This window comes from Saimiri boliviensis, chromosome 13 (genome assembly GCF_048565385.1).
Source record: "Saimiri boliviensis isolate mSaiBol1 chromosome 13, mSaiBol1.pri, whole genome shotgun sequence".
Taxonomy (NCBI): Eukaryota; Metazoa; Chordata; class Mammalia; order Primates; family Cebidae; genus Saimiri; species Saimiri boliviensis.
This window is the reverse complement of record NC_133461.1, coordinates 42,350,618-42,370,292: the sequence shown is the minus strand read 5'-3', so window position 1 is coordinate 42,370,292 and position 19,675 is coordinate 42,350,618.

Sequence of the window (19,675 nt, the reverse complement as noted above, 5' to 3'; positions counted from 1 at the left end):
GCCCAACCAGTACAGATACAGACACTGGGGCCCAGGGAGATTGCAACCTAATGAAGCTGGCCTCAACTCTGACAGAAGTGGTGCGATTATATGCGCTCACTGGGTGAGTTTGCACGAACTCTTTACCCCTCTGTTTCTTCATTAGAGTCGGGGATAAAAAGTCAGTGCCTGCTGATAGCACATTTTCAATAAATTTAGGTGTTATCCACATAGCATGTTTCATACTTTTTGGAACTCTTCATGTAAAAGATCATAGATATAACTAAATAAGTATAGTTTAGAAATATATATATAACTGTAGCATGAAGAGGAGCAAGGACCAGATTCTGAAAAAAAGTCCATTTGAAAAATTCTGGGCGTTTTAGTTGAATGCAAATTCAACAGGAACCAAGGCGGTGACTAGGCTGCTAAACAAGCTAATGACACTCCAGGGTCTATTAGGAGTAGCTAGAGAGGAAACAGCCTCAATGTTTTCTGGGTTAATCAGATCACATTTAGACCATTGTTCCCAGGTGCAAATCACAGTGGCTGTCACCAAGTGACATCCAGATGGTGGGGAATCTGGAAACCTTGTCTTATAAGGAAAAATTTCAGGGCGTATGGAGAGTAGCCAAGAGAACACTTGATTGTAAAGGGTGGGACATAATGTAGTAGGGAAAGTCTGTCATGAGAATGACAGAAACTGATTCAAATAGTAAAACCAGAGCACTAGATGGAAGTTAAAGGGATGTAAATTTCACTTCACTTTATGGATGAAATTTAGGCTACGCATGGTGGCTCATGCTTATAATCCCAGCACTTTGGGAGGCTGAAGTGAGAGGATCACCTCCACCTAGGGGTTTGAGACCAACTGGGCAACACAGTGTGACATCATCTCTACCAAAAAAAAAAAAAAAAAAATTTAGCTGAGCATGGTGGCATGTGCCTGTGGTCCCAGAGACTCAGGAGACTGAGGCAGGACGATCACTTGAGCTCAGGATTTCGAGGCTGAGTCACTGCACTTCAGCTTGGACAACAAAGAGATCTGTCTCAAAAATAAAAAAATATATATATAGGATGGAATTTGAGGCAATCATAGATATCCACAGAGACAAGGTTTTCCATGCTGCATAGGAAGTTGCTTGACACTGTTTGAGCAGTAACTAGCTGTTGTAAAATGGTTCTTTCATTCAGTAGTTGGAAATGGTAACAAGTACCATTATTATCTCTAATTCTTACAACAATTCTCTAAGGTAAGGCATAGTGTCTTCATTTTGTAGATAAGAAAACTGAGGCCCAAAGAGGTTATTCAACAGGTCCAAGATCATATATCTATTAATTAGAAGAGCCAAGATTGAAACCCGGATCTGCCACTAAATTACCCATTCATTCTTTTATACCATGATATCAATCTGCCAGTTCCCTTTTTCCCATGGTTTCCATCGTTTCCATCTGTCTACCCTATTTCCATCTGGTTGGTCAGAATTAAATCCAGAGTAGCAAGTCCCCTCATTACTTTATCTACCTTTGATCAAAGTCACTTACTTTTTTTGAAAGAACTGATAGGACCACCAGAAAGGTGCAAATAACAAAGTATTCTTAAGAGTGAATTTCTTGAATATAAATGCAAAGAAAATACCTTAAATAGAAAACAAAATATATTCCTTAAAAACTCCAATGAACACAGGACCAGATTGGCAATGATCTCCACAGAGTAAAACGAACACACACTCTCTATCGTCTCTCTGTGCACAGTTACCATCCAGGTGCTGCTCCTGACTGCATGAGGCTCTAACTCCCAACCAGGAAGAGATGCCAGGACCTGTGCCAAGATCACAGAGCCCACTGGGAAGAGCACATCAAAGGAAACTTTCAGGTCTTCACAGGATGCAAGAGCAGAAAAGTTCTCAGTAATCATACAGTCTGCTTCCTTCTTATTTCACAAGTGAAAAAATTGAGGCCTGAAGAGACAGAGTAACTGTCCCAGGGTCCAAAGTATTTGAATCTGGGACTGGAACAAAGGCCCCTGCATGGCACCAGTGAGAGCTATATAAAAGTTGCAGAGGCCAGGTCCCATACCAACATTAGTAGATTCCTAATGTGCAACCGAATAATTTGCTGTGCACACATGATTAAACACTTGCACTATAACAGCTTTTTAAATTTGTATTTTTATTTGCCAATTTCTCTTTATATTTCTATTTGTTTTTGTGTTTGTCTACATAATAGCTTTATTAAGAGAAAATCACATACCATTCAATTCACTCATTTAAAGTGTATATTTCAATAGTTTTTAGGATATTCACAGAGTTATGCAACCATGACCACAATCAATTTTGAACATGTTCATTGTCCCAATCCCCATGCCCATCAGCAGTCACTCTCCATTTCCCTCCATCTCCTCCAGTCCTAGGCAGCCACTAATCTACTGTCTGCTTACAGATTGGCCTATCCTGGATCTTTCATTTAAAGGGAACCATACAATATGTGGTCTTTTGTGACTGGCTCCTTTCACTTTAGCATAATATTTTCAAGTTTCATCCATGTTGTAGCATGGATCAGAACTGTACTTCACTCTTTATTGCCAAATAATATTCCATTGCATGGATACACCACGTTTTAAAAATCTTTTCTTCTTTTTTTGAGAGGGTCTCACTCTGTTGCCCAGGTTAGAGTACACTGGCACAATCAGGGCTCACTGCAGCCTCAACTTCCTGGGCTCAAGAGATCCTCCCACCTCAGTCCAGCGCCCCCCCACCCCACCCGAGTAGCTGGGTCTATGGATGTGCAGCACTATACCTGACTAATTTTAAAAAATTTTTTAGTAGAGACAAGGTCTCACCATGTTGCCCAGGCTGGTCAAGAACTCCTGAGCTTCAATCAATCCTCCTGACTTGGCCTCCCAAAGTGTTGGGATTACAAGCATAAGCCACTGTGTCTAGCCTTAAAATCTTTTCGTCAGTTGATGGATATCGGGGTTGATTCCACTTTTTTGCTGTTATGAATAATATTGCTATAAACATTCACATACACACTTTTATGTAAGCATATGTTTTCTTTTCTCTTGGATATATACTTAGGAGTAGACTGCTAGATCACATGTTTACACTATATTTAGCTTTTTGAGGAAATGCAGACTTTTCTGAAGCAGCTGCACCATTTTACATTCTTATCTAACAGTATGTGAAGGCTCTAATTTTTCTACATTCTCAACAACACTTGTAATCATCTTTTTATTATGGACATCCTACCGGGTGCAAAGAGGTATTTCATTGTGGCTTTGATTTATATTTTTGTGATTCTGTTTTTTTATTTTTATATTTTAAAATTATACATTTGGACATGTAAAGATGTATGGTTACTCTCTCTCTCTCTCTTTTTTTTTTTAGATGGAGTCTCATTCTGTTGCCAGGCTGGAATGCAGTGGCGTGATCTCAGCTCACTGCAATTCTGCCTTCCACCTCCCAGGTTCAAGTGATTCTCCTGCCTCAGCCTCCCAAGTAGCTAGGACTATAGGATGTGCCACCACATCCAGCTAGTTTTTTTTTTTTTTGTATTTTTAGTAGAGATGGGGTTTTGCCATGTTGGCCAGGATGGTCTCAATCTCTTGACCTTGTGATCCATTTGCCTTGGCCTCCCAAAGTGCTGGGATTACAGGAATGAGCCACTATGCACAGTCTATCTTCTTACTGAAAAACATTTTTTTTTTCTTTTGCTTATTTATTTATTTATTTACTAAATCTGGGGTTTCACCATGTTGGCCAGGCTGGTCTTGAACTCCTGACCTCAGGTGATCCACCCACCTCGGCCTACCAAAGTGCTAGGATTACAGGTGTGAGCCACTGCACCCGGCCTGAAAAACAACTTTTAATTTTCACTTTTTAGAGACGGTCTCAATACGTTGCCCAGGCTGGTCTCAAACTCCTGGCTCAAGTGATCCTCCCTCCTCAGCCTCTCAAGTAGCCAGAATTATGGGTGCCTCCTGGTACACTTGACTTGGAATATAACTTCTATTAATATGAAATAACTCCTTAATGCAGAATGTGCTTTTTGCCTTAAATTCTGTCTGATACTAATATTACAATATGTATTTTTTTGTTAACATTTCCCTGACACATATTTTTGTGTCATTTTATTTTACAGAGATTCAAATATAGCACAAAGCTCATTTATTTATTGTAGCCACTCTGAATTTTAATAGACTATGGCTCATTTATCTTTATTTTGACTATTTATAGGGTTTACCGTATCCTTCAAATTTACTAGTTTCTTAGTATTTTTTTTAATCTCTCTTTTTTTTTTTTTTTTTTGAGATGGAGTTTCTCTCTTGTTACCCAGGCTGGAGTGCAACGGTGCAATCTCGGCTCACCGCAACCTCCGCCTCCTGGGTTCAGGCGATTCTCCTGCCTCAGCCTCCTGAGTAGCTGGGATTACAGGCACGCGCCACCATGTCCAGCTAATTTTTTGTATTTTTAGTAGAGACGGGGGTTTCACCATGTTGACCAGGATGGTCTCGATCTCTTGACCTTGTGATCCACCCGCCTCGATTTCCCAAAATGCTGGGATTACAGGTGTGAGACACCGCACCTGGCTTTTTAAATCTCTTATAACATTGAATTTTCTTTACTCTGTTTTGTTCTTTTAGTGGCTCTCCTTAAATCATTAAAACACGTTATTTCCATTGATTGGTGTCTTTAACCTCCCCTGAAAGGGAAAAGAAACTGAACAAGCTTCTCTTTCCCCCATATTTACTCTTGCCTCCTCTCATGTCAGAATTATCTGGAATTTCAGTTCTAGCAATAAGAATACTGTTAATAATTATTGCAGCCACTAACATTTATAAAGCAACTCACCCTATTCCACAACTTGTATTAAATAATTTATAAGCATTAGTTTCCCTAATCTTACCAGAATGTTTAGAAGGTATGCATATGGTTATGTTACCTGTCAGGGATTATGAAATCAACAGCACAGCTTATAGTAACATTGTTTATCAACATGTATTTAAACTTTACTCTTAACTACTAGTTTCTCTGGTTCCTTTGCTTGTAGTTACTGGCTCCTTTGAATTTAATGGAGCAAATCCTTCAGTATTACTTTCTGAGACAGTTTAAGGGTGTTTCTTACATGTCAATGTGTTTCGTTTTGCTCTCACATCTATAATATTACCTTGGATATAAAATTTAGCCCCAAATAACTTTCCTTCAGAATATGGCTTCATTAAGTTTAACATGCAAGTTACCCTTGTAAATCCTGATGCCATTCATGTTCTCATTTCTTTGTAGATATTCTGTCTCTCTCTGCTACACATTATTCCATGTGTGAATGTACCCTAGTTCATTCAACCAATCTCCTAGATATAAGTGGATACATAAGTTGTTTGCAATACTTTATGATCACAAACAATGCTGCAATATATAACATCTTATATATGTATTTGTAAATTATTGGAGGTATAACTTTACTGAAAATTTCTAGAAGCGGTAGTGCTGATCCTAAGGGTAAACTTACGTGTAGTTTTGTTGGATATTACAAAATTCCCTCCATGAGTGTTGTATTCATTTTCATTCACAAAAGAAATGTTTTACAGTACCTATTTGTCCACAGCTTTGCAAGCAATGTGCTTTTATATTTAAAAATTTTTGCTGATCTGATGATATGTGAGAAATAGTATCTCAGCATAGTTTTTTTTTTTTTTTTTTTTTTTGAGACAGAGTTTTTGCTCGTTACCCAGGCTGGAGTGCAATGGCGTGATCTCGGCTCACCGCAACCTCCGCCTCCTGGGTTCAGGCAATTCTCCTGCCTCAGCCTCCTGAGTAGCTGGGATTACAGGCACACACCACCATGCCCAGCTAATTTTTTGTATTTTTAGTAGAGACGGGGTTTCACCATGTTGACCAGGATGGTCTCAATCTCTTGACCTTGTGATCCACCCGCCTCGGTTTCCCAAAGTGCTGGGATTACAGGCTTGAGCCACCATGCCCGGCTCTCAGCATAGTTTTGACTTGAATTTCTCTAATTATGAGTGATCTTGAACATTTTTTGTGTGTGAAATGTCTGTTCCTATTTTTTATCCATTTTACTGTTGGGTTCTTTGGTTACTTATCCTTTAATTAACTCCTCATCTGTGATATATATTGTTGCAACTATTTTCTCCAAGTTTGTCATTCATTGTTTAACTTTGCTTATGGGTTTTTGTTGTTTTTATCATGCAAATATTTAAAAAAACATAGTTAAACTGATGCATCTTTTCTTTTATTGCACCTATATTTTGAGAGAGAGTTTAAAAGCCTTTCCGTATATCCAGGTCATAGAGAAATTCACCCACATTTTCTCCTAATAAATGTATGTTTCTGTTTTTACATCCCTGCTCTTTTGGTAGGTTATTTTTGTAAATGACCAGGTATATAAATCTAATTTTATCCTTTTGCCTATTCAGTTGTCCCATAATCATTTTCAACAAATGTCTTTTACTCAATAATTTGAGATGCCACCTTTATAATAACTGTAACTCCATGTGTATTTGGGTCTGTTTTCTTTTCTACACCATTGGTCCCTCTGTCTAGTCTATTTATGTACTAGTACTTGGAATGTCTTAATAACAGAGGCTTTATACTTTGTTTTCATATTTGAAAGGGCTACTCCTCTTTTTACTGTTCTTTTTCCATGTTTTCATAAGTATTCCTGCATGCTCATATGAACTTTAATATCAATTTGTATAGCTGCATGGAAGAGCATTGGTATTATTGGGATTGAGTCACATTTATGAATTTCCATAGAGGGAGCTGATACCTTGAAAACGCTGAATCATTCTATCCAAGAACAAGCTGTGTCCTTCCATTTGTTTAAGCCTTTTAGGTGAATGTTTGTTTCATATTTCTTATTTAGTTTTTGTTAGGTATTTTATCTTTTTGTTGATATTATGAGTTTTCTACTGTTATATTATCTAACTAGTTGTTATTCATATATATGAAGTACTGATTTTCATGTTTTCTATTTTTCTAATTTACAGAATTCTTTAATCATTGATTTTCTTTTTGAGGAAATTCCAAAGGCTTCTAGGTATATTATCATATTTTCCAAATATAGAGTTTTACTTTTTTTTTCTAATTATTTTGCCTCAAATTTATTTCTCCTTTCTAATTGTGTTGGCTAATACACTCAGTAAGATATTAAATCAGGCGTCCCCAAACTACGGCCCACAGGCCACATGCGGCCCCCTGAGGCCATCTATCTGGCCCCCTGCTGCACTTCAGGAAGGGGCACCTCTTTCATTGGTGGTCAGTGAGAGGAGCACAGTATGTGGCGGCCCTCCAACGGTCTGAGGGACAGTGAACTGGCCCCCTGTGTAAAAAGTTTGGGGACGCCTGTATTAAATGGTAGTAGAGGTAGTGGTCCTTCTTGTCTTGATCTTGACTGTAGTGAAAATACCACTAGTGTTTCTCCATGAATGAAATTATTAATTAATTCCTATTTCCTTGCAGATTTTTAGTGGAAATCTTGTCAAATACATTTTTCAGCATCCATGGAGAACATTAGATAATTTTCCACTTATAACTATTAATTTGGTGTATGTTCAATGTTTCCTAATATTGAACCAACCTTGCCTAGCATTGAACCAACCTTGTTAGTTATTCCTAAAATAAATACCACTTTGTCATGATGTATTATTTTCTTAACTTGGTGAACTTGGTGTTGGTTTCCTTTTGATAATATTTTATTTAATGTTTTTGCATAAATATTTATAAATAATATTGTGAGAGGAGAGAGAGAGAAATCAACTAGACAGATAGTTAGGGCAAGGGTCCTCAGTAGATTTCCCTTCCAACAAAAAGCAGCTTCTCTTTTAACAAAAAGCAGCTTAAGAGGTCATTTCTCTTTCAGCAAAGAGCAGCCTGAGAGATCAGGCTGCAAACATAGGTAAGGAAAGCAAGCTCTAACACATAAAGGGGCCTCCTAATGTGACATATGAACATACAGTGGGCCACAGTAATCATAGTCATCTTCCTTTTTGGAAATGCTAAGACAAGGAGGCTTGCACGGGGGAAGGAGGATAATAGCAGGGATGTCCCCACTATGTTCCTCTCCACCTGGGCCACTCCAAAAGGAAGGAGAAGACTAAGGAATGCCTTTCCTTTCTCTCCCCTTCTTTCTAGATGGGTAACATCTTAAGCCCACTCTTCTCTTGAGTGCATTCTGAAGCACTGGAATTCTTTGACCTCAAGACTCTGAAGAAAAAGTGGTCACATTCTTTTGCACAAAAACGTGGCCTTCTTACCAGCTTGGGGATGGACAAACCTGGCCTTCTGAGGGAAGTCTAGATTTTAATACTATCCAACAATTAGATCTTTTCTGTCTGTAGAAGAGAGGGCAAATGGTCTGAGGTCGCCTATGTATAGGCTTTCTTTGCCCTGCAGAACAACTCATACTTCTGCAAGTGATACACAATTGACCCAGGTATTTTAACAGTCATATCAGGCAGACTCATGGGGAATGATTCCCCAAAGCTAAGAAAACAAATTCCTGGGAAATCCTCTGAAACAACTACTGAGTGTCTCAGCCCCTGTTGTCCCATTTATCTGGGGCTCCCTCCTCCAACTGCACCATCAGCTCATTCAGTTCCACCACTTCCGAAACTCCCCACTTCCTCAGCTTCACTTTTATTCCTGCAAGAAATTCCCAATGAATGTGGTACCATAGGGGTACAGGATCCCTTCTCATTGCAAGACCTTAGACAAATAAAAGTAGACTTGGGTAGGTTCTCCTATAACCCCGACAGGTATATAGAGGTTTTCCAAAATCTAGACCAAGTGTATGACTTCACATGGAGAGATGTTATGTTACTCTTAAACTAAATCCTAACAGCTGCTGAGAGGCAGGCAGCTCTGCAGGAAGCAGAAAAAACTGGGGATGAATAACGTGTTTTTTATAGCAGGCCAAAAAGAAAAGAGGAGATAAGGAAGATGAGGAAATTATGGAACAACCATTCCCAATAAGGAGAGAGGCAATACTCCTTGAAAACCCTGGCTGGGAACCTAGTGCCCCCACAAATGAACTGAAAAGGAAACACTTTTTAATGTGCATATTGGAGGGCCTTCAGAAAATGAGGGCTAAACCTCTTAATTATGCTAAGCTGTCCATGACAGATTAGAGACCAGATGAGAATCCCTCAGCTTTTATGGAAAGACTGAGAGAGGCCTTAATAAAACATACTTCCCTGTCTCCTGACTCAGTTGAAGAACAGCTAATCCTAAAGGACAAGTTTATTACTCAGGCAGCCCCTGATATTAGAAGAAAATTACAGAAACAGGCTATAGGACCAGATAGTACTCTGAAGAACCTCCTGAGGGTGGCCACCTTGGTCTTTTACAATAGGGATCAGGAGGCCCAGGAAAAAAGACAGGAAGCACAGGAGAAGGACAGATGGCCACTTTACAATCCTATAAAGTCCAGGATCCACCAGGTGCATCCACTGATTGCTATCAGTGTGCCAAATCAGGACACTTTAAGAAGGACTGCCCAGGCAGAAAGATCAAGCCAGCTTGACCCTGTTCAGCCTGTGGTGGGGAGGTCAAACTGCCCCTGGAGACATAGGTCACCGGGTCCAGACTGGTCTCACAAATGGTCAGGCAAGATTGATAGGTTCCAGGGATCAATTCCCCAGCTCCAGTGGTCCAAACTGCCATTACTGCCCAGTAGCCCTGGGTGATTCTAGAAACTAAAGGAAGGAAGGTGGACCTTTTTCTGGACACTGGAGCTAGTCTATCTGTTCTCTCCAGTCCAAATCTCCCCTCTTCCCATAGCACGACCATACAGGGCATCACAGGAAAGGTTCTAAGCCAATATTTTTCTCAACCCTTTATTTGTACCTAGGGGAACTTACTATTTACACATGCCTTTTTAATCTTGCCCAAAAGTCCCACTCCCTTATTAGATAGAGATATTTTAGCTTGCATGGGAGCCAGCATCCTTATGGCCCTGGGAAAAACTATTTGTCTTCCCTTGGTGGAAACCAGTATTAGCCCAGAAATGTGGGCAAGCCAGGGGAAAATTGGCCAGGCTATAACCACTCTACAGGTCCAGATCCATCATAAGGATCCACTTCTTTTCCTAACCAAAGACAATATCCCCTAACACCAGAGGCTAGAAAAGGGTTAGAGGTCATTGTTAATCGTCTGAAGAAGCAGGGCCTCCTCAAACCCTGCAACAGCCCCTGCAACACCCCAATATTAGGGCTACAAAAACCCAATGCGGAAGGAAGACTAGTTCAGGACCTCTGCCTCATTAATGGGGCCATAGTCCCAATTCATCCAGTAGTTCCTAATCCCTAGACTTTGCTAACCCAAATACCTGAAGAACCTAAATGGTTCACAGTGCCAGACCTAAAGGATGCCCTTTTCTGCATACCACTACACCCGGACTCACAGTATCTTCTTGCCTTCAAAGATCCCTCTGGTCAGACTGTCCAGTTAACCCATATAGTGTTGCCAAAAGGGTTTTGGGGCAGTCCTCAGTTGTTTGGACAAGCACTGTCTAAAAACCTTTCTGAGTTACCTCATTCTCAGGCTAAAGTCCTACGGTATGCAGATGACATTCTTCTCCGTGCCCCAACTGAGAAAGCTTGTGAGGAGAGCAGTGAGGCCCTTCTCAATTTTTTAGCTAATAGGGGATATAAAGTTTCAAAATCCAAGGCCCATTTTTGCCAAAACTCAGTGAAATACCTGGGTTTAGTGTTGTCTGGAGGGACCAAAGCATTTGGAGAAGAAAGGATCAAGCTCATTTCCTCCTTCCCCCTCCCTAAAACCCTCAGGCAACTAAGAGGATTTGGGGGCATTACAGGCTTTTGCAGGTTGTGGATACCTGAGTATGGGGAAATGGCTCATCCTTTGTATCAACTAATAAAGGAAACTCAGGCAGCCAAAACTTATTCCCTAATTCGGGAACCAGAGGCAAAAAGGGCCTTTAACCAGTTTTAACAAGCGCTGCTTGGTCATCAGCCTTTAGCTTTCTGATAGGAAAGCATTCAGTCTTTATGTGTCAGAAAGAAAGGGAATGGCCCTGGGAGTTTTAACTCAGACTCAAGGGTCAGCTCAATAGCCAGGGGTTTACTTAAGTAAGAAACTGAACCTAGTGGCTAAAGGATGAACAGCCTGCCTCCAGGCAGTTGCAGCGGTAGCCATACTTGTGGCAGAAGCCACCAAATCAAACAGTAGCTTAACAGGATTGCTGTTCACTAAAGGGGGACTTAGGCTAACAGTCACCTCCTTAAATACCAGGCTTTACTACTAGAGGGATCTTCAGTTTAACTAAAGACTTGATCTTGCCTGAATTCAGCCACTTCCCTCCCAGAAGAAACTGGAAAACCTGAACATGACTGTGAGCAAGTAGTGATATAAATCCATGCAGCCAGGGGAGATCTCAGGAAACTCCCCTAGAAAACCCAGACTGGACCCTCTTTACAGATGGAAGCTTCTATGTGGAACAGAGAGTCCATAAGGCAGAATATGCAGTAGTCACTCTAAATAGTATTGTTGAAAGCACCTCTTTCTCATCAGGCAAAAGTGTTCAATTAGCTGAGCTGATAGCTTTTACAAGGCTACCTGATATGGTTTGACTGTGTCCCCACCCAAATCTCATCTTGAATTCTCACATGTTGTGGAAGGGACCTGTGGGAGGTAATTGAATCATGGGGACAAGTCTTCCCCATGCTGTTCTTGTGATAGTGAACAAGTCTCAAGAGACATGATGGTTGTGTAAAGAAGAGTGTCCCTGCACATGCTATCTCTTTGCCTGCCACTGTCCATGTAAGGTGTGACTTGCTCCTCCTTGCCTTCCACCATGATTATGAGGCCTCCCCAACCATGTGAAACTGTAAGTCCATTAAACCTCTTTATTTTGCAGATTTCTCAGTATCAGGTATGTCTTTATTAGCAGCATGAGAACAAACTAATACAGCGCTTGAATTAAGCAAAGGAAAAACAGCTAACATTTATACTGACTCCAAATGTGCCTTTCTTACCCTCCATGCTCATACTGCCATTTGGAAGGAGAGATACTTTCTCACTGCCAATGGGTCTCCCATAAAATTCCATCAGGAAATTAACAGGCATTATCCTCAGATTTCTTTTCATGAGAAGTAGCAGTAATGCATTGTAAAGGACCAGAGAGGAACAGATGAAATAGCTGAGGGAAATAAGTTAGCTGACCAGGGAGCCAAGTCCATAGCATGAAAGGCTCAGGATGCCAACACACTTAAAGCCCCTCTAATCTGGGAAGGTTCCATCAGTGAAATAAAGCCTCAGTATTCACCTGCAGAACATAATGGGCCACTTCTCAGAGACACACTTTTCAGCCCTCAGGATGGTTGCAGTCAGAGGACAGCAAGTTCCACTTGCCAGCCTCCAACCAATGGAAGGTCCTTAAAGCCCTTCATCAAACTTTTCATCTAGGGAAGAATAAAACGTATCAATCTATCCAACAATTATTCTCAGGGGAGAACCTACTAAAATACAGTCAAGCAGGTTGTTACTGCTTGTGAAGTCTGTCTTAAAAACAACCCCCTCAACAGATGGCTTCTTCCCCCTTGAGCTCAAAGAATGGGAAGTTATCCAGGGGAGGGCTTGCAAATAGACTTCACCCATATGCCAAAATCAAGGGGTACTCAATACCTCCCGGTGTGGGTGGAAGCATTTCCATGTCGAACAGAAAGGGCCTCTGAAGTAGTAGGAGTATTAATCAATGAAATAATTCTCCACTTTGGATTCCCTAAATATCTCCAAAGCAACAACGGCCCTTCATTTAAAGCAGCTGTCATTCAGGGGGTCTTGAAGGCACCAGGCATGCAATATCATCTCCATTGTGCCTGCAGACTCCAGTCCTCAGGAAAGGTAGAAAAAAAATGACATTATCAAAAGACACCCCAGAAAATTATCTCAAGAGACTCACCTCCACTGGACTACTTTCCTTCCCACGGCCTTACAGTGGATAAGAAATACTCCTTCCAAGTTAGGGTTAAGCCCTTTTCAAATGTTGTATGTGGACAACTTTTTCTTACAAATGATCTCTTATTAGATCAGGAAAGCTGTGAGTTGGTCAAACATGTAACTTCCCTGGCCATCTTCCAAATGAGTTAATATAACTAATAGAGGCCCAACTGCAGGAAACAGGACCACCTCTATTTAATCTGGGAGGCTTAGTACTGGTCAAGGGTCTCCCTTCTCTTTCCCTTTCTCCAGTCTATAGTTGAGAAGGACCTTATACTATTCTTCTCTCCAACCCCTCAACAGTAAAAGTTGCAGGGATTGACTCTTGGAGTCATCACACTCGAGTCAAAGCCTAGAAGGCTGAGGGAGAAGCCTCAGACAATCCAGAAGAACACTCTGAATATCACTGCAAAGAAATCAGGGATCTTAAATTGAAAATCACCAAGGTAAGTAAATGAGTGAGGGCTACTCGTCCTACTCAGTTCCACCCCTACCTAACTTTCAGTCATTTCTGCCTTTCCTCTTGAAATTACCCTGTAGATCTCCAAGGGAAAATTCTATATTTTAGTGAGCAAAATTTTAGATGGAAATTATTTACCACACTACATTTGTGGGATTTGCTATGCTTACCTCGCTATTTGCAACAGGATTATACACTGTGGCCCCCTCTGAGTGCAATTTTGGACAAAGAGCCACAACTGCTGTAGTATATTGTTTAATTGTTTTCCTTATAGTGGGTCTTTAACATTCTCGGAATGACCACCCCACAGCCTGTATATTAGGATTAGCCTCATCAGGCTACCAGGTTTTGCTGTACCCCTCCAATGACTGATAAACTCAAGGTACCTTTTAAAAACTTTAAAGTTAGCACAGAAGTTGTTAAACACCACAAACCCAACTTTGAAAATGGACTGCTGGCTTTGCCTATCATTCTCATCTCAATACATTGCCATCCCAGTTCCAACCCGATATTGGGCCCTTAATAAGATGACCTATCAACCGAAATACAAGAGGGAGTCCCCTTCAGGTTAATGAACTTCCAAATTAATGAGATGACAGGGGTCACACTAACAGGTCGAGCAGTGAACCTTTTCCAGTCCTATCAGGGCAAGCTTTCCAATTTGGGGGCCCAATATCAACAACACACACAACTAAAATTCCAAGCACCTCTTCGTATTAAGAGAAGCCAAAATTTTTCAGGGCCTGGGAACCCTACAAAAAAATCGGTGCAACTGAACCCTAGAGATTAACCCCTCACATGATCATATAAACTACATGGTTACCCAAACTGCACCATTTAGATCTGTATACTTCTCAGGGTGGCCATTCATAAATAAGGGGACTTTGAAGGATACGCGATCTGGTTATTGTGTAAATAGACCCATTAGTTTGTTCATATTTTCCTATGGGAAGATTGTACTATCCCTGAGGTGTCTAAGTGCCTGTTAGTCCCCCAGGATGAAAAAGCTCCTGAGTGGATGCTGGTGGATATCAAACACAACTACCTATAGTGGGAAAACAAAACTGTTGGGTTAAAAAAGGATATTTCCCAGGGCTCTTTCTAACCTTTAACTGGGGCCACCTTGGCAGGAGCCCTAATCACCTGGGAAAGTGAGAATGGCAAACTAACTTATATGTTCTCCATAGAAAATAATTTCTGCCTTAAAAAGCAGGGAGTGTTCTTCCTGTGTGGAACCAACCCCTACTTATATTTACCAGCCAATTGGAACCTGTTTGCTTCTTTACCTGGCTCCTGATTAACACAGCCCCCAGCAATCAATCCCTTATTACACCTTTAACCACAGCAGTCAAGCATAAATGAGCTATTCAGTCTATACCTATTTTGGGAAGGTTGGGAATTGCCACAAGTGTAGGGAGAGGGGTTGTAGGACTTGCAACCTCTCTTTCCTACTACGAAGACTTGTCCAAAGATTTTACAGAAAATTTAAAGGACATTGCCTGAACCATTCATTCTATGCAAAATCAAATAAGACTCCCTGGCAGCAGATGCTCTACCAAATAGGAGGGGACTAGACCTCTTAGCTGCTGAAAAGGGTGGCCTATGTCTCTTTCTAGAAGAAGAATGCTGTTTCTATGTCAACTAACAGGGATAGTAAGGGATGCCACCTGAAAATTAGCTGATTGGACCTCAAAGATGTGTCAACAACTGTCTGAGTCATGGGGCTCTTGTTCTAAATGGCTAAATTTGGGATCATGGCTCCTCCTTTTGGCCAGCCTGCTATTAATGTTAATACTAGCTTTAATCTTTGGACCATGTTAAATTGCCTAACCAGATTCATCCCTTCTCGTCTAGAAGTTATCAAACTCCAACTGGTGCTACAAACGGAGCCACACATGAACATGCCATTCTTTTGAGGACCTTAGCTCGACCTCAGGAGGAACCCTAGCTGCTGTTTCCCCACTCAAAGACCTCTTCCAGCAGGAAGCAGCTAGACAAGTCATCACCCAACCCCCCAACCCCCCTAACGGCAGTTAGGGTCTCCACTCCTGAGTGTGGAATGTGAGAGGAAAGAGAGAGAGAAATCAATGAGGCAGATAGTTAGGGCAAGGGTCCTCGGTAGGATACTCTTGTAACAAAAAGCACCTGCTCTTCTAACAAAAAGTAGCCCAAGAGGTCATTTGTCTTTCAGCAAACAGCAACCTGAGAGATCAGGCTACAAACACAAATAAGGAAGGTAGCCTCTAACACAGAAAGAAGCCTCCTGTGTGACATACATACAGTGAACCCCAGTAAGTACAGTCCTCTCCCTTCTTGGAAATGCTCAGACAAGGAGGCTTGCACAGGAGGAATGCCTGCAGCAGCACCAATAAGAAGAGCCACCCTGAACCCGAACCTTGGAGTGTTCTGCCCCCGCCTTTTTTACATGTGAGTACTGGGAAGAAATAAGCAAAATGGAGTAACTCAGGCTAAGTACCCCACGTGTGCACTAGAAAGGTTGGAGTGGGGACTCAGAAATTCATTCCTTAAGTAAATGAATGCACCCCTCCCCACCAGCTTGTCTATAAAAACCCTTTCATTTCACTGTAAAAGGGCAACCCATCTTTCCGGGACCCCTCTCTGCTCCAGAAAGCCTTCTTCCTTTCACTTATTAAACATCTGCTCTAACCTCACCTTTGGAGTGTCCACATCCTTGATTTCCTTGGCTGTGAGGCTGTGAGACCAAAAACTTTGGGTGACCCCTCAGACAATGAGACCAGTTTTAGTATTTTACTTTTTTTTTGAGACAGAGGTTTGTCACCCACGCTAGAGTGCAGTGGTGTGATCTTGGCTCACTGCAACCTCCGCCTCCTGGGTTCAAGTGATTCTCTTGTCTCAGTCTCTCAAGTAGCTGGGATTATAGGCATGGACAACCATGCCTGGCTAATATTTGTATTTTTTGTAGAGACGGAATTTCGGCATGTTGTCCAGGCTGGTCTCAAATTCCTGAGCTCAAGTAATCTGCCTGCATCAGCCTCCCAAAGTGCTAGGATTACAGGCATGAGCCACCATGTCTAGCCTTAATATTTTGCTTTGTTGTAGACTCTATAAAACAGGTGTCAATGTAAATCTTTCTTCATAAAAATGATTTGAAGTTTTCCTTCATTTTCATTGCTGTAGAATGATTTATGTAACATTGGGATCATCTGGTTTTGAAGGTTCCATAGAATTTCTCATGAAGCTATCTGGAGCTAGTGCTCTTCTGTGAGATAGTTTCTTGATGACTTTTTGTGTTTCTTCTAATTGAAACAATTTTGGTAAATTGAATTTTCCTATAAAATTGTACATTCAAATTTATCTGCATAGAAGTTTAAAGTTTCTTATGATTTTTAAAAAAGTTTATTTCAATGATTATTTTCCCCTTGTCAGTTTTTATTTTGTCTATTTCTCCTTTTTCCTTCTTAGTTATTTTTCACCTATTTTGTTAATTTTTGCAAGGAAATAGACTTTTAATTATTAATTATAATTCATTACATTACTTCTTTTATCTTCACTACTTCTTTGTGCTTTCTATGTATTTTGGCTTGAACTGTTAGAGAAAATCGTTCTTTCGTTTGGCTTTCTTTGCTGTTCTTTTTCCAGATTTTTGAATTAAGATTTTAATTCATTTGTTTTCATCCTTTTGCTATTTAAGTTTTTAAAGCTATGAAATTCCTCTGATCACTTTAAAAAATATATCCTATGCCGGGCGCGGTGGCTCAAACCTGTAATCCCAGCACTTTGGGAAGCCGAGGCGGGTGGATCACAAGGTCAAGAGATCAAGACTATCCTGGCCAACATGATGAAACCCTGTCTCTACTAAAAATACAAAAAATTAGCGGGGCGTGGCAGCGTGCACCTGTAGTCCCAGCTACTTGGGAGGCTAAGCCAAGAGAATTGCTCGAACCCAGGAGGTGGAGGTTGCAGTGAGCTGAGATTGTGCCACTGCACTCCAGCCTAGTGCCTGGTGACAGAGTGAGACTTTGTTTCAAAAAAAAAAAAAAATATATATATATATATATATATATATATATATATACATACACACACACATATATATATATATATCCTATACATTCTGAAATGTAGTGCTATATTATCGTTACTTTTTAAATATTCTGTAACTTTTAGTAAAATATTTTATTTCTATGTGGAATAAAAATCAGAAATAATCCAGAAATAATTTTTTGATTTTTGTCTGATTTTATAATTAATTTCTAGTTTTATTAACGTTATCAAAGGATGTCAAACCTAGATGAGCCAGTTGCTAAAAATTAAAAGATAGGAAAACACAGATATTAATACATAAATACAAATATATCCAATAGAACAAATATAAAATACAAACCTTCCTCACCTTTCCCCACTGCACCTGAACATTACCTTTATTCTTCCTTGGTCAGCATGGACATGGCTCCTTTCTTTCTTTTTTTGAGACAGAGTCTTGCACTGTCACCTAGGCTGGAGCACAGTGGCACAATCTTGACTCATTGCAGCCTCTGCCTCCTGAGTTCAAGTGATTCTTGTACCTTAGTCTCCTGAGTAGCTGGGATTACAGGCACGTGACACCATGCCTAGCTAATTTTTGTATTTTAAATAGAAATGGGTTTTCACCATGTTGGCCAGGCTGGTCTTGAACTCCTGACCTTAAATGATCCACCTGCCTTGGCCCCCCAAAGTGCTGGGATTACAGGCATGAGCCATCACACCCAGCCAGCATCCTTACAAAATAAAAGAACACACACTGACTGCATTAGTTTTCTAGAGCTGTTATAACAAATGACCACTAACTGAGTGGCCTAAAATAATAGAGGTTTATTCTCCCAGAGCGCTGGAGGTCAAAATCCAGCAAGTCCAAAATTAAGGTGCCAGGAGGGCCAAGCTCCCTCAAAGACTCTGGGGGAGAATACTTCCTCACATCTTCCAGTTTTTGGCAGCTCCTGGGGTACCCTGGCTGTAGCCCCAGCACTCCCATCCCTGCCTCTTTCTTCCGATGGCCTTTTCCCCCGTGTTTCTGTGTCTCAAATCTCTCTCATTTCCCTTTTAAAGACACCAGTTCCTAGATTTAGGGCGCATCATAAATCCAGTATGATCTCAAGATCATTAATTTCATTTGTAAAGTCTCTATTTCCAAAGAAAGTCACATTCACAGACACCAGGGGTTACAGCTTGGACCTTTTGTGGGGACACAATTCAATCCGCTACGTGGGTCACTCACATGCCAGCAACGGTGCTGAGCCATTTACAGGAACTAGTCTATTTGGCACTTACAACACATCAGGTACTATTACTTTACCTATTCACAAATGAGAAAACTCAAGTTAGACCAGAGTTTGAGTTACTTGCTCAAGATTTCACTTCTAATAATGTAAAGATTTGGAAATCAGACCCAGGCAGGCTGACTCCAGAGCTACCACCCTATATCATGACCCTGTACCTCATCTTTTACACACCAGGCTTTGTGGAACTGCCACATCTAAGGGAAAAGAGCAGCGGACAGCCAGATCTCATTTGGGAATCCATGGACTGCAGTATAAGAGGAGGAGAGGCCAGGGAACCTCTTCCCTATTCCTTTACCTTCCACCTCCTCCATGCTATCTTCAGACTTTTAATACCTCTAATTGGTCTCTGCAGATCCCAAGTAAGGTGTGCTGTCTACTTTGGGGTCCCATACATATCTTAGTTAGGCTTGCCTTCATTGTGAAGATCAGAGACCCATACAGTATTGATCTGTTAAAGGGTCTGCTACCCTCAGGGGATAATTGGCACATAAGGAAACAGTAATCAGATGGGAGCTCAAGAGCAAAAACCAGGCACAGCAGGGCTTCACAAGAAATCCAGGTGGGTGTCTTCTGGTCCTGAGGCAACTCAAGGGACGGTGGTTCTCCTGGACCTCCCTCACGGGCCACTGGTTTGTGGCTCTCCTTTCTGTTCCATTTGGTACTGACTCCCCCTGCTCCCTCATGATTTGGCCCCCTCGTTGGCTTTCACACTACTTTAGCTGGCATGGCCGCAGTTTCCCCTGTTTCTCACTGCCCTGTCTCCTTAGTATTTCTTAGTTTAGATTATTGGGAGAGACAGTCTGCACGGTCCAGTCCCTTTTCTCTGGCAATTCAGACTGACTGCCTTAAGCCATGTGCCCATCCTTCCCAGCCAGCCCCAGCGAGGAGGAGGGCAGCATGTGTGGGAGGGCGATGCTCCATACGGGCTGTGAAGCAGGTGTCCTCACGGGCAC